General features: G+C 42.6%; 1 long non-coding RNA gene across 1 annotated transcript in view; it reads right to left on the reverse strand.

Moving 5' to 3' along the window:
• Positions 1 to 10,011, reverse strand: part of LOC137561440 (uncharacterized) — a 43,604-nt gene extending 33,593 nt beyond the window's left edge. Inside the window, exons 1-2 of the long non-coding RNA XR_011030013.1 lie at positions 9,922 to 10,011; positions 5,319 to 5,391 (exon numbers count right to left, since the gene is read on the reverse strand). This is a non-coding gene — a long non-coding RNA (uncharacterized lncRNA). The remainder of the gene's footprint in view (positions 1 to 5,318; positions 5,392 to 9,921) is intronic.
• Between the last annotated feature and the right edge of the window lie 3,753 nt (positions 10,012 to 13,764).

A 13,764-nucleotide genomic window follows, 5' to 3' on the forward strand; every position in this document is an offset into this window, starting at 1 on the left:
GCAAAGGGGGGTATACATGTTTACTGGGGGGCATCTGAGGAACCAAGGGGAGGGGGGTTTACAAATTTTGCACATCTGGGCACCTGGGGGGGCCCACAACTTAATACTGGGGGCACGTTTGGCTATAATGGGGGGCAGCGCTAATCCTGGGGGTACATCTGGCCATAATGGGGGTAATCCTGATCTGGGGACACATCTGGCTATAAAAAGGGGCACTATTCCTGGGGGTGCATCTGTCAATCTATTCTGGGGGTGGCAAACACGGGACACATCTGGCTATGCTGGGGGGGCTAATATTGGGGACACATCTGGCTATACTGGGGGGGTGGGGTGATACTGGGGACACATCTGGAAATCTATACTGGAGCGACTTTAACTGGTGGCACAGTTTTTATGTCAATCGCACTTTTTATTTTTGAACAGAAATTGGTCAAAATTGAGAAATAGTGAAATTTTTTTATTTTCCCCCCTTTTTCCCATTAACATGCATAGAGAGGAACATTTTACTTGGGACCAAATACCCCCCAATGAAAGCTTAGTTTGTCTTGAAAAAAAGATATATAGATCATTTATGTGGCACGAGTACAGATTAAGTTATTGGTGATTAAACAGGGACACCGCTAAAGCGTCAAAACTGCTCTGGTCAATAAGGGGAAAACAAGGGCTGGATGCGAAGTGGTTAAACAATGCATATTGCTCGGCTGACCTGCTGATCCTCTGCCTTTAATACTTTTAGCCATAGACCTTGAACAAGCATACAGATGAGGTGCTCTGATTAAAGTTTAATTGGATTAGCCGCATGCTTGTTTCAGGTGTTTGATTCAGCCCTGTTTCTAGGAGCGTGCAATCCGTGCGACCGCCCTGAGCGCTGAGGGAGGGGGCACACCGTGATGGAGGAGGGAGCTGCAGCCTCACTGATACACGCTCTACTTCCTGCTAAACTGGAAGTACAGCATATATAAGTGGCTATGCAGTGGAGACCAGCGGCAAGTGAGCGGCGATTGGAATGAGCACGGAGGTGAGTTGCTCAATCGGTGGCTTCCCTGCGCTTACTCTGCAGCGGAGGAGGGAACATGGAGGGCTGCCTGGGGAGATGAAGAGAGGGAGAAGTCGGGCCACCCTCTATTATGGGGGGCACGTACCTATCTAACCTATACTGGGGGCACTTACCTATCTAACATATATATCTAACATATATGGGGGCTCCTACCTTTTTAACCTATACTGCAGGCACCTACCTATGTAACCTATAAAGAGGGCACCTACCTATGTAACCTATACTGGGGGCACCTACCTATCTAACCTATACTGGGGGAACCTACCTATGTAACCTATACTGGGGGCTCCTACCTATCTAACCTATACTGCGGGCGCCCACCTATCTAACCTATACTGGGGCAACTATACTGGCTACCTTCATTGGAGGCACCTACCTAGCTAACCTATACTGGGAGCACCTACCTATCTAACCTATACTGGGGCACCTGCCTATCTAACCTATACTGAGGGCAACTATACAGGCTACCTATACTGGAGGCACCTACCTGGCTAAGCTATACTGGGGCAATTATACTGGCTACCTATACTGGGGCACATATACCTGGCTACCTATATTGGTGGGGGACCTATAGCTGGCTACTTATACTGGGTGCAACTAGACCTGGCTAACCTATACTGTGGGCCCCTATATCCTGGTATTGTTTAAAAGGAAACAAATATGGCAGCCTCTGTATGCCTCTCACCTCAGATTCCCTTTAAAAGGAGATGGACAGTTGGACACACATAAGCAATTACAGATTATATTTAAAAGCCTAACATGTCAACATTAGAAACCCTTAAAGAGGAGCTGTTAGGTATAAGGTCTCAGAGAAAGTAAACACATATATCAGTAGCTAAATATAGGCTGTACTTACATTACATATGCATTTCACTGTCCACGTTTGGATTTCACAGAATTTTTATATAGTATATGCAGAGAATGATGCGCCTGACAGCTCATGGCAGGTTCCATGTCTGTCTGTCTCCTATGAAGCCAAATGTGTCGTCATGTCCTCCCTGCTTCCTGATCACAGAAAAGCTCGTACTGAATAACAGTAGTGTGCAGTGAATATTAATTAGCCATGTGGCTAGGAACAATAGCGGACTCCTGCAGTGTACTCTGGCGGGAGATTTATCAGTGCTGTGCGCTGGACTGAGTTACATGCTATTGTTACTTGACCCTGTAACTTCTCATTAGCAGCCGAGGGGAGAGCCCCAGAATGCTTTGCAGTATGGAATGCGGCTTGCATCTTCTTAAGAGCTTGGGAATAACAGCTTTGCTGATAAGCACACATCAAATGTAAGAGAGATTTTTATCTTCAGTAATGCCTTTTTGGCTTCCTTCTAAGCTGTTTAACACAGGAGAATAGAGGTTTAAATTAGCTTTTGTAGCCTGACAGTTACTCTTTAAAACTAATTTGTAAAGGTTGTGGTTGAAATACTTATTTATCAATGAAGCAAATAAAAAACAAAAAAACAAACAAACAGAAACTGAAAATTAAAATGAAACACAAAACCAAGCAATGTCTTGTGATTTGGAGAGTCTGTGCTGTTTCCTGTTAAATTGCACTTTGGCATACAGTGTCCAGTCATAGACATTCAGTGTTGTAATGTCAATTATCCAGTGAGTCAGCTACATTGCCTCCTATTTGTCAGCAACATTTTAATTCACTAGTGTACGGTTATCCATTTAAAACAACAACAAGCCAAGCATAAAGGGGTTTAGCTGCTATAAGGACAGCAATGGTCTTTTCTATCCAGTGTGAACAAGATAATCCAGACATGATAGTTTTGTGATTATTCAGCTATTCCTATATGATACAGGAAACAATGCTGCCCATGAGTGCTGCAATATAAGCTGTGCCTTCCTCTCGCTTCTCTCTAGCCTTTTTTATGAAGTGCCAACCTATTCCACATCATTGCTTCAGTGAGCTGTTATCATTGTCTGGAATTCCTCACATTGTAATTTTGAAAGGCAATTAACTTCCTTTATTTGAATCTCAAAAAATAAATAGTGTCCCAGGCTTTGAGATGGCACAGAAAGAAGATGGCAATCTGTTTTAATGTGTGCACACACAAGGTGAAATAGAGATCATGCAAAATGCATTCATGAATAACTATTTATGTGATCTAAGTAATCAAGAGGCCATATAAGGACAATAAGTAGGAAAAATGTGCATCATGTTTTTTTTACATGCGTTACTGTCAAGGTATTACAATAGGACTCGTTTCAGCCCTATCCATAGAAAATCGGATGTCATCACCACTGCCGTAACCACACAACACTTTGTACTTCTAGGTGCTTAAAGTGGATCAGAGATAAACTTTAACTCATTGCATAATTGTGTTCCTTTCATATAGTTTATAGGGCATTCCTCAAGCCAAATACTTTTTTGATTTGTTTTAATGCCTGCAAACTAAACAAGCCTCGCCCACAGCTTCTCCAGTGCCTTGGCATTTTGAGACCCATGTAGCAAGTGTTCATGGGAAATCAGTCTGGGCAGGAGGAGGTTATTTCAGAGGGGATGAGGGAGTAGGAGAGGGGAGTGAAGTTTTCACTGGCTGAGGGCTGGTAGCTTGCCTGTGTGTAATGTGACAAACAGAACATGGCTGCTCTCATTGTATCACAGGAAGAAATAATCATATACTGTTGAAGCTGTTTGGAGCTAGATTTGCTGTGTAAACGATCTAAACTTTAGATAAGATATATAGACAAGTTACTTGTTAAAGTTAGTTTTTCATCTCGGATCCGCTTTAAAGTGGACCTGTGTTCAGTGTCTATATTCTTCTCATCCATCATATATGTAAATATCTAAAGGTGGCTACATATGCTTTTGACTATGTGTCTTGAAGAGTGTATGGCAGTGATGGTAGATTCATGTACCTGGGACTTCTTAGGGAGAAGGATGCCACAGGCCTCCCAAAGGGTACCCATATAAGTGGAAAAGAGGACTTGCTGCATAGCTAGTGGGCTTAAGTAGCAAGCTAGCCAGTGGTCTTGCTGGATGGGCTTTCCAGTGTTGACCTGCTTTCCAGTGGGATTTCCAACTTCCTGATTAGCCAGCTGGCTTGTTTGCTGGTCAGTGAGATTTGTGGCCTTCCAGCCAGCAGGTGAATTTTCCTACTGACTTGTGGTTAGGCTCAGTGGATGCTGGTTGGCTTGCTTGTAGCATGGCCAGGGGGTTTGCCAGGGCGAATAGGGGATTAAACTGCCAGGCCCCGGAGGTGGATTAGTAGGCGAGTGCTATTTGCTTTATTTCAAGCCAGAACCAGAGTATTTTTTCTATGGAAGAATTGCATCCTACTAAAATGTAGAATCCCACAAACTGGCAATGAATTCTGTATTCACTGATATTGTCTTTTACTGTAGACTGTGGCCCACCATACTAATGTCCCCAATGGGCTAGTTTAACTCTGCTTCATGGGCCAAAGTAAACCTGCAGAGATGAATATGGATGTTGCCATGTCTTTTTCATTTTGAAAATGCCAATTTCTGGCTTTCACACAAATCATTTTGTGTCAGTATTTTAAGTCACGGACCTCCAATAGGCATGTGGCTGACTAAGTAAGTCTAACATTAGTGCAGCCGATCTGCATCCCCATTTTGGTCAGGTAATTCAGATGGTGTTAAACACATAGGTCCAGCAAAACAGACAACTATGAAGCAGTTTTAGAAAAGAGCCACCTAATTGACGCAAATGGCTGCTGATGGTCACATTTTTATCAAAGTGCTGAAATATTTATTTTCCTGATCACTTAGATGTCCCTTGACAAGCGGCCCTTGTTTTCATGGACAGAAATGAGAACGTATACCCAACATAATATATATGTGTTACTATTACTAATCTTTCAGAGCTACACTATAGCACTGTAGCATACTAAAGCAAATGAATGATGAAGCTTCATGCTGTGTGTGCAGATGGTGGCAAAGACACACTAATGGGGAATTCCATGAAGAAACACACCATGCCAAAATATTTCATGCCATCCATGAAACATTGGTAGCTGTAATTAGGTGCTGCTTCGTGGCACATGCTAAAGAAAACTCCCAATAGATACAAGAGAGTTCTAGTACATTTTCCATGACTTGAATGAAACCTAGATTTTACTCTACAGCACACAGGAGATTATTTGTGTATGTAAGGATAGTATCCTGGAATAGTGTACGTTGTTAAAATGTCGCATAATTGAAACAATACATTCCCTTTAAAAATAATCCAAATTGCCATATTTGTATTCCACATGAACAATTTTGATTGTTTTATATGTGAACTGCTTACTCTGTAGAGTATATCGTTTCAGCGATTCTCTGAAAAGCATCACCTTCTTCTTTTGAGTTTAACGGACTGGAATCTATGAAAATGAAAAAAAAAAAAAATAGGAATGTTAGTGTTTCCCCCTTTCACACATTTTAATGGCTGCAGAAATGTAGTGAAACGTGAAGCACTGCATAAAAATAATGTTTGCCAATTTGTTTCTGCTGCATCCTTTGTTCTGGTGGTTGAAACCACTCTGCTTCTAAAACTCCTTACCTTATTTTGAAATACCAACTCATTATTGACAAGTAGTGATGGTCAAGTAGATGCAAATAACTTTGAGTTGATGCAAATATGTATGCAGATGTATGCAGCTTGAAAATGAACCAATCAAATCCTGCTGAGATAGCATTCAATTGGTTCATTTTCAAGCGGCATAAATTTGCATTAAAAATTGCATACATTTGCATCAACTTGAAGTTATTTGCATTTACTTGACCATCACTATTGACAAGCTTCATCTGGTAATCTCTGATAAAGAAAGGCATCAACAAGCTTACCTTAAAATTCCTTGCTTAGTTACTACTTCTAAGCATTGTAGCCATCTATCAATCTGAAACTGAATGTATTTTGCTACTAGCCTTTGGCAGCCTGATAAAGCAAGAAGTGTTGAATCAGGAGGATACTATTCTTTGGCTAACTTGAAGGGAACCTAAACTGAGTAGGATATATTTTCCTTTTAAAATAATACAAGTTACATAGTTATTTGGGTTGAAAAAAGACATACGTCCATCGAGTTCAACCAGACTCTCCTACTGATCCTGTGTCTCTAATACTTTTAGCCAAAGCCCCTGAACAAGCATGCAGATCAGGTGCTCTGACTGAAGTCAGACTGGATTAGCTACATGCTTGTTTCAGGTTTGTGATTCTGCCACCACTGTAGTCAAAGAGATCAGCAGGACTGTCAGGTAACTGGTATTGTTTGAGGCCTGGAACCCACTGAAATCCGCAAACGCTAAACGCAACCGCTAGCGTTTTGTATGAGCGGTTTGCAAGCCGATTCACGCTCGTTTTAGGGAGCGTATTTAAAAAGTGTATTTTATGTGTCAGCGGTTGTGTAGCGTTTAGCGATTCATGTTTTAATCCTGATTGGTCCTCTCAATTAATTTTAATTTTGTTACAGTGTGCTGTAACTTCAAAATGCTAGCAAAACCGCTCTGTTTAGGTTTTGATAAGCGATTACGCTAGCGTTTGTATACTTAACATTGAAGCGCTAACGCTCCCAAAATGCTGCATGTTCTGCGTTTGCGTTTTTGGGAAACGCAAACGCTCCTGTGGAAGTTGCCCCATCAATTAACATTAGCTGAGCGTTTTGGCAAAATGCTAGCGTATCGCAGCGCTGCCAAAATGCTCACAAAACCGCTCTTGTGGGTTCCAGCCCTAAAAGGAAACATCCATATCCCTCTCAGTTTAAGTTCCCATTAAGTAAGTAAGCTTTCAGCTAATAAGCCTCTTAGCCTTATTAGCTTTATATGCCATAAGCTTACTCTTTTTCTTCTAAGTTGGCCAATAAATGGCATCATCCTGATTCAAAACCTATTGCTTTTACTGATGGCTAATGCAATACAATAATGTACTGCAGAAGGATGAAAAAAGTTTCTGCAATCAAGAAACTATGCATGCGCAGAAGACCAAGACCAGACCCGACTGGGCGTATTACCGGGGCTGATCACGGCTGAAGGGCGGGAGGACAGCGTGGGATTCAGACGGGTTTATGCTGCAGGAGGAAGCTGCGGGTGAGTATCAAATCTTCTTGTTTTACAGCTCTGGTACACTTTAACCTCTTGCCGACCACTCCACACCCATTGGCATGAACCCGGTGGCAGCCCCAGGAGCGCTCCACACCGATTGGCGTGAACTGCCTTCTATGGTGCTAGCAGGAGAGCGCGCACAGGCTGAGCGCGCATCTCCTGCTCGGAAGGCGGAGCTCTGCTCTGCCTTCAGTCTCCCAGCGGCGATTGCCGCTTGGGAGACTGTTAGATGGCGAATTACTTTGTACAGTGCTGCAAATTACTTTGTACAGTGCTGCGATCTGCAGCAGCGCTGTACTGCGGACAGCCGTGTGATATGGCTGTCCCCCCACAGTGTCGGCGGTGATCCGCTGTCATAGGCTGAAGCCTAAGAGAGATGATCACAGTGCACGTACGCACGTAAGTCGCACGTACAAAAAGTTTCAATGCAGACTAACGCACAGTAATACTAAGTCTGTGCGACATTCATAGTGCACATGTTGCGTTTGTGTGAGACGTGTAGCGTTATTAGAAAGTGCTGCATGCTGTGTATTTAGCAATGAATCTGCTGCGTTATTTGTGTTGCACATGCTCAGTAATGCTTTTTTATTTTAAAAAAATGTAACGCATGCGCCGTTTTCATTCCATTACTGTGCGCCGAAAACAGTGCACCAAAAGACGCATAAAGAAAACGTCCAAGTTAAAGTCTATATGCGTTGCGTTAGGGCCACGTTGTTGCGACCTTAACGTCGCACTGAAATGCAACGTCCTGTGAAAGAGGCCTAAAGCTGCAGTGGCCCAATTAACAAAAAATGGCCTGCTCACTAGGGGGGTTTAACACAGCGGTCCTCAAGTAGTTAAGGATGGGTTATTTCACCTGCATGGAGGTGTACATGTAATTAAGGTGCTGTGAAATTTAGCCACAAAGTAAATCCTAAAAAGGACTCACCCTGCTCCTGCAAAAGTCCTGGCGGCATTAATTACTATTTCCCTCTAGGCCGCTGTGGACTCTGAAGCGAGACGTAGTTTGGCTGTCAGCCACTACTGGCAGCTGAATTACACTGTTTTTGTAGTAATTTGACATTTTGACAGCGCCCAAATTACTGACTGAGCACCGCTATAGCTGTAATTCACATTATGGGCTATGGCAGCGCCCGGTGTGCCCAAATTCCCTGTGCCGTTCCTGTGCGTCTCAGCATAGACAGCTCCTTTAACTGCATGTTGTCTATTCACAGCAAATTCTTCCACCTGCAAGAATCACACCTCAAATCAAGTGCAGGCCTTTTATCTGCTTAATTGATAATGTCATAATGACAGACTTGTCCACAACTGCCCATGAAATGGCCTTTGAGTCAATTGTCAAATTACATTTGAGCCCCTGAAATTAAGGGATTGTGTAAAAAAATAACATTTGTATGCAATTGTTTTTGTTCACCCCCCTGAATTAAAGCTGAAAGTCTTCAAATGCATCTGAGTGGTTTCATTTAAAGTGGACCTGAACTCAGAACATCCTCTCTGCTGTAAAAGATACACAACAGCATAATAATCTTTACACAAAAAAACATATCTTTGTTACAGCTGATACAAATCCTAAAATAAATCTGCACTGTTTCTACTTCCTGATTCATAAGAGCAGACATATTGTTTACAGCCTGTGCTTTCAAATGGGCTTATCTGCTTATCTGCCATAGGCAGTCATGTGACATACGGGAGGATCAAATTACAACTTGTGATTAGACATAAATGAGGGGGAATTGCACAGGCTAAACTATTTAAATACATACGGGTGCATTTCTGTTATGTTTTTCTTGCGTCCTAGTCCACTTTAAAATTCATTGTGGTAATGTACAGAACCAAAATTAGAAAAAAGTTGTCTCTGTCTAAATATTTTTGGACCTAACTGAATGTATCAGTATATGTTGAATATGTTTGGTCAGGGTAGACATCCATGTGTGTAGTGCCGTGTTTCTTTTCTTTACACTAAGGGGTTAAAATGAACTCTATCGGACTCTATGATGTCACTATGATCAGCTGACCAGGAAGGAGCTGTCCTAATTAGGGTGTGTACACTTGCACTTGTTATACTCACTGTGTTTCTGAGGTAGCTTGTACGCCCGGTGAAGACGGTAACCCCGAAATATGTTGTGTAACTGCTGAGATTTGATATGCGCAAGTTTAAAATACCTTTTGAGTGCCTCACATCGTTGTGTTATGAAATATTGTGGTGTGGTGTCTCGCAGGAGTATTTTGCACCAGCGTCCTAGGCTAGACCAGGCCTAGAGAAACGGTTAGTCACAGCACACAATACTCGTGGAATCCACAGAGATGTCGCCATCTGTGATACATTCCTGAATGTAAAACAGGGTGAGGGAAGATTTTTACAATGGGCAAACACTGACTAAATAATTCGTAAAGTTGTAAAAAAAAAAAAAAAAAAAAAAAAAAGCAATTTTATTGATTACATTATTTCAGTACAGTTCCTCTTTAATTTAGTCATGCAATCCTCACCGAAGAATACCTGTGATTATTTATTTTATCATCATATGCTCAGTTTTTACTGCTCAGGTTTACTTTGGAATCACTTTAAGATGCGCATAGGCTTTGGCTGGGTAGTGGTATTAGTATACACATTCCAACCCGCCTCTGGTTTATGCATCTGCCAGAGGGTGTTTAATCCTTTACACTTAGCTGAGCATACATGTTTATGCTATGGCAGGGAAATGCATGAGCAGATATTTCCAGCACTGGTTTATCTCCAGAGGAGCAATAGTGACTGCAGCATGCTTTCCGTCATATTCAATTATTGTATTTGTATGTCAATGGATGTCTGTATTTACCTTTAGGCATGGCACTGTCAGGTGATGCAAATACACATCTTGGTCAAGTTCTATTTTGTCATGTCTGCAGGTGCCTTTACACTCTGCCCTGGGCAATGGTAATAAAATGCATGAAGAATATCATTTCACAAATAATAGATGGAAAGAAAATACCGGAAATACCAGACAAATATTCAGAAAAATAATCAGCAAGTCATTGAAAACATCTAATGTGTGGTAGAGTTTAACATATTACATTTTTCTCTTAAACCTTTATGGATAAAATCATTATAACTAAATACACACATTAAATATTTAGTTGTCAATATAAGCATGCTATACTTACATACAATACAATACAATACAATACAATAACATTTGTAAAGCGCTTTTCTCCCATAGGACTCAAAGCGCATAGCTGTGTCTCAGATTAATACAGGGTTGCAGGCTGGGTTGTGTTACAGAGGAGATAGTCAGATGTTCATGAATGCCAGACTGAAGAGGTAGGTTTTCAGTTTAGACTTAAATGCTTCCAGGGATGGAGCTGTCTTAATTGGGTGTGGCAGGGAGTTCCAAAGTGTAGGGGCAGCATGACAAAAGGCTCTGTCTCCAAAGGTTTTGAGGTGGACTCTGGGGGTGACCAAGGTGTTACGTCCTTTTGATCTAAGATTGTGGGGGGTGTGATGTAGTTGCAACAAATCCTTCAGGTATCCAGGGCCCAGATTGTGCAAGGATTTGAATGTCAGTAAGCCAATCTTAAACAGAATTCTCCATTTTATCGGTAGCCAGTGGAGTGAGCTCAGGGTTGGTGTTATGTGGCAATGGCGGGGTTGGCTCGTTAACAGCCTTGCGGCGGCATTCTGTACTAATTGCAGACGGCGTAAGTCTTTCTTATGCAGGCCTGTGTAGAGGACGTTGCAGTAGTCTAACCTTGATGTGACGAAGGCATGAACTAGGGTTGGAAGATCCTCTGAAGGAATTAGGTGTTTAATCCTTGCAATATTCCTTAGGTGAAAGAAGGAATGTTTCACAACAGCTGAAATTTGATTCCTGAAGCTTAATTTCCCATCAATCAGTACTCCCAGGCTGCGCACACAGTCTGAGTTGTTCAGGTCTGAGCTCCCTATCCTTAGCGGTGTTGGTTGAGACTGGGGCTGCTTTGCTGTTGAGCCCTGGCCCTCGATAACAAGAACCTCAGTTTTGTCAGCATTAAGTTTTAGCCAATTATTATTCATCCACTCCTGAAGCTCAGCTAAGCATGCGTTTATTTGTGGAGTAGGGTCTGTGACGTCAGGTTTGAATGACAAATATAGCTGGGTGTCATCAGCATAGCAATGATATGTCAGGCCATGTTTTTGTATGATTTCTCCAAGTGGCAGCATGTATATGGTGAACAGTAAAGGGGATAGTATTGCGCCCTGAGGTACACCGTATTTTAGTGGTACAGGGTTGGAGAGGAAGGGCCCTAAGGCTACCCTTTGTGTTCTGCCAGCCAGGAAGGAGTTGAACCACCGGAGAACAATGCCATCTATGCCACAGTACTCTTGTAGCCTGTTGAGCAAGATTTCATGATCAACTGTGTCAAAAGCCGCTGAGAGGTCGAGCAAAATCAGGATGGAACATTGACCCTTGTCTCTTGCAATGAGCAGATCATTGCAAATCTGGGTGAGGGCTGTTTCACAGCTGTGATATTTCCTGAAGCCAGATTGAAGAGGGTCAAGGATGTTGTTTCTGGAGAGCATGTGATGCTCCTTTTATCTTAGGTACCATTTTATATTCCAAAATCACTAGATTTATAATAACCAATGCAGTATAAAGCTATGTGGATGCTGTACCCCCACCAATCCACTAAAATCGATAAACTGATGCTCTGGGTCTTAACCAATTAAAAATGTTACAGAGTATTTGGCTAGTTTAAAGTGGATCCGAGATAAACTTTTACTCATTGCATAATTGTGTTCCTTTCATATTGTTTATAGGGCATTCCTCAAGCCAAATACTGTTTTTCTTTTGTTTTAATACTCTAATTCCCTATAAACTAAACAAGCCTTGCCCACAGCTCCTTTTGTGCCTTGGCACTGTAGCAAGGGCTTATGGGAGCTCAGTCTGGGCAGGAGGAGGAGGTTGTTACTAGCCATTGATTTCAGAGGCAGAGGGAAGGAGGGAGGAGGAGAGTGGACTGAGTTTACACACAGGTGTAACATCTAAAACTATGGCGGCTGCGGATACGCAGGCTATACCCGCAGCCACCTTTGTTCCCTGTTCACAGGCCTTATCTGTCCCGGCGGCGTCCAGCACGCCGGGAACGGCATTGTCTCTTGCTCATAGGGTCTCTGTATCGCGCAGGCGCGCACGGAGACAGGACCTTTATGCTGGAAGAAGGCGCGTCAGCTGACCTGCTGGCCGGCTGACGTCAGGAGTGACTCACACCGCTCGGATTGGCTGATTGCTAGGGGGCGTGGCGCTGGGCTCTCCTCGGCTTCTTAAGCCTTCACAGATCATTGCCAACTCGTCTGCTGTTGCGAATACACTCGTGTTAGCGCTCAGACCTAGTGAGGTTCCTGTTGATGATAGATGTATATGCAGTGTTTGCAATATACATCTATCTATAGTTAGTTATTATTACATTGTATCTTGATAACCTGTGTATGATTCTGGCTACTCTCTGACCTTGCTATTGCTAAACGATTCTGTACCTCTGCCTTTCTGACTTTAGTTGCTGAACCTCTGCCTGATATTAACTACTCTCTCGCCTGCCGATTTTGTACTATCTCTACCTGCCTGTTATCGAATCTTGCCTGTCTGACTACTCTACTCACCAGTGGGCCCTAGCCACTGGTGAGGTGCTCTAGCTATTAGAACCTACCAGACCCTCTGGTGAGGTTCAGACTTACTTGCATAGCTCCAGTGACTGATAGTACCTTGCCAGCTCCACTGGCAAGATCTAGTTAAACTATTCAGTCATTTGTGCTGTTAGTACCTTGCCAGCTCCTCTAGCAAGGTCTAGTTAAACTATTCAGTCATTTGTGCTGTTAGTACCTTACCAGCTCCTCTGGGAAGGTCTAGTTAAACTATTCAGTCATTTGTGCTGTTAGTACCTTGCCAGCTCCTCTGGGAAGGTCTAGTTGAACTATTCAGTCATTTGTGCTGTTAGTACCTTGCCAACTCCTCTAGCAAGGTGTAGTTAAACTATTCAGTCATTTGTGCTGTTAGTACCTTACCAGCTCCTCTGGTAAGGTTTAGCCAAACTTCTTTAATTCTTTCATTATTAGTACTTTGCCAGCTCCTCTGGTAAAGGTATTGTTATTTGTGTTGGTAGACCCTCCAGCTCCTCTGGAGAAGTTTATACTGTTGCACCAAACACCACACCTTACTCTCAGCTAGCTATACTAGTATTATTGACCACATAATCAGGTATAGCGTCTGTATTATTGGTGATTCTGCAGATAACAAATAATCAGACGTCTGAGTTGCAGCACCCAATCGTTACAACAGGCAAGCTGATAGCATCTCCAGGCCTCAGCCTGTGACAATGTGACAAACAGAACATGTACATTTGTTCATATACAATTGCTACTTTAAAAAAGTTCCCCTTAGTTTTTTAATCCGACTATTACCAGGGATGCAGACTAGGTGGTCAGGAAAGGGCAAGGTAGTGGGCATACTGTACACTCTTCATCCACCATACCATGCCTGATGCTTTTTGATAATAGTATCAGTAGTAAAAAAGTACCATGCAAAGCAGGAAAGGAAAAGCCAACCCATTTCACAAAGAACCCTTGTCTCAATTTCAATGGAGAGGTCCTTTTCCCCACCTTTGGTGTCTCAAAAAGGAAGTGTTGGAAAAAAAAATGGGGATCACTT

Source organism: Hyperolius riggenbachi, chromosome 3 (genome assembly GCF_040937935.1).
Source record: "Hyperolius riggenbachi isolate aHypRig1 chromosome 3, aHypRig1.pri, whole genome shotgun sequence".
NCBI lineage: Eukaryota > Metazoa > Chordata > Amphibia > Anura > Hyperoliidae > Hyperolius > Hyperolius riggenbachi.